Consider the following 2,268-nt stretch of genomic DNA (forward strand, 5'->3'; position numbering starts at 1 on the left):
ATTTAAAAAAATCAAGCAGCCAACTTATATTAAGGGCACACTGTGTACTTACCATAGGCTCAATCCTTCAAAACCTTCTAGAGCAAACTATCTGTTACCATCTTTCTACCCTGAATAACCCTTGATCAACTGGTTCCAACTACATTATCTTTCCAGGATTTCTCATGTGTTTTTATGTATGCCTCCCTATACCTCTCCTGTCCTATCACATTTGGATTTTAATTTCCGGGTATAATAACCTCCTCTCCCATATACTTGCTAAGAGGGAAAAATGATCTGTATTGGAAGAAGAGTAGTCAGAGTACTCCTTAGAAGCAAGGATGGCAAGACTTTGTCTTACATACGACATAGGTACTTTGGAACTATCGTTAGGAGAGACCAGTCCCTGGAGAAGGACATCATGCTTGGTAAAGAGGAGGGGCAGCGAAAAAGAGGAAGTCCCTCAACATGATGTACTCAGTAGTTGCAACAATGGGCTCTGGTATAGGGACAACTGTGAGGATGGTACAGGCTCTGGTAATGTTTCATCCTGTCGTGCATAAGGTTGCTATGGGCTGGAGCCGCCTCAATCGCACCCAACAGCAACAGAACGTCCCCTCCAGAAGTTATATTAATGTCTTTAGTTCCATCTTCATTCAGGTCAAGCTTCTTGCCTAGAATTATCTTGTTTCTTCTCCAACACTTTGAATCTTTAGATGGAATGTTTTTCGTTGACTCATTGCCTCAATGAAGACTTCTTTCCCAGATCCCTCTCCTTCATAGGAATTTCCCTTTTAATAGGGCAGACATTTTTATTGCATGGGTCACCTATGGTGGATAGGTTTCAGAGGAGCTTCCAGACTAGAATTGATTAGGAAGAAGAACTGCACAATCTAGTCCAGAAAAATAGCTGAAGAAAATCTCATGGGAAGTAAAAAAAACCAAACAACTAAAACCAAAAATGCATTTTCCTACATAGTGCTGGAAGAAGAGCCCTCCAAGTTAGGAGGCATTCAAAATCAGTGTTAGAAGAAAGACAGCCAGCGTGGTCCTTAGACACAAGTGAGACTTCCGTTCACTTACTTACAGCAGCAAAGGCTCAGTGCTAGAAAAGGACCTCGTGTTTGGTGGAGGATCTGCAAGAAATAAGAAAAACTCACAGGGAGATGGACTGGCACAATAGCTGAAACAACCGATCCAACTAGATCAAGGATCATGGAGACAATTTGGGGAACACCTTATTGTGTTTTATAAAGGGTCACCCCAAGGCAACAACCATTTGCAACTGAAAGAAGGAATCCTGAGCGCCACAGAACTTTCTGTAAGCTAGAGGATCTAACCAGAAAATGTTGACACGGTTTGGGTTGCCTCGCATTCATGAAGGTGATAAAATGTTTAAGTTTAGGAGTGTTACAAACCTTCATTGATTGAGATTTAACAGAAAGAAAGCATGAAGTAAATAATAATAGGACATGCCTCGAGAGAGTAGAAATAATACTGCAATTGGCCTTTCTTTTTTTAATCTTGAGATACTCTGTAATTCAACCTTGATCGGACTTCCTTAACTTTGTTTTTCTTCTAAAATTTTTCACTGTGGTAAAATTATACAAAAATAAGAGATTCATAATTGACATGTACACAGTACAGTGACACTGATTCCATTAATCATGTGACAAAATTATCGCCAGCATCCATTGCCAAATTTCCCATCGTGGTAAACAGATGCTCACGGCTGCCTAGACAAGGACTCCGTCTCTCTGCCCTTCCCCCTCTCCCGTCCCTAGTAACCACCAATAAACGGTCATTTCTATGCAGTTGCCTAGTCTACATATTCATTGTAAGTGGTGTTATTATAGTATTTGTCCTTTCATAGATGAACTTCACTTCGCTCAACACAACAGTTCCAAGGTTGATGCATGTCAAATATAGCATATATCACAAAACTTCATTTCTTCTGATAGCAGAGTGCGAGGTCCTGGTAGTATTGTGGTATGTGTTGGGCTGCGATCATCAGTTCAAAACTAGGACCCTGTCCTCAAAAGAAAGACAGGGATTTCTACTCCAGCAAAAAGTTACAGTCTCAGAAGCCCATGTGGGTGGGGAGGGGTCGCTGTGGGTCGGCACCAACGTGATGGCAGGGAGTTTGGTTTGGACCAAGGCATGCGTAACAATGTCCGGATTTGAGTCTAGAATTATTGGTTGTCTCTCCCTTCTCAGATCTCCCACCCCCATCATCTGCCCATTTCCAAGATTACTACTCTATTCAATTTTTTAAAAATATTAGTGTCT

Source organism: Echinops telfairi, unplaced genomic scaffold (assembly GCF_000313985.2).
Source record: "Echinops telfairi isolate 266 unplaced genomic scaffold, ASM31398v2 ScPeMD7_3;HRSCAF=10, whole genome shotgun sequence".
Taxonomy (NCBI): Eukaryota; Metazoa; Chordata; class Mammalia; order Afrosoricida; family Tenrecidae; genus Echinops; species Echinops telfairi.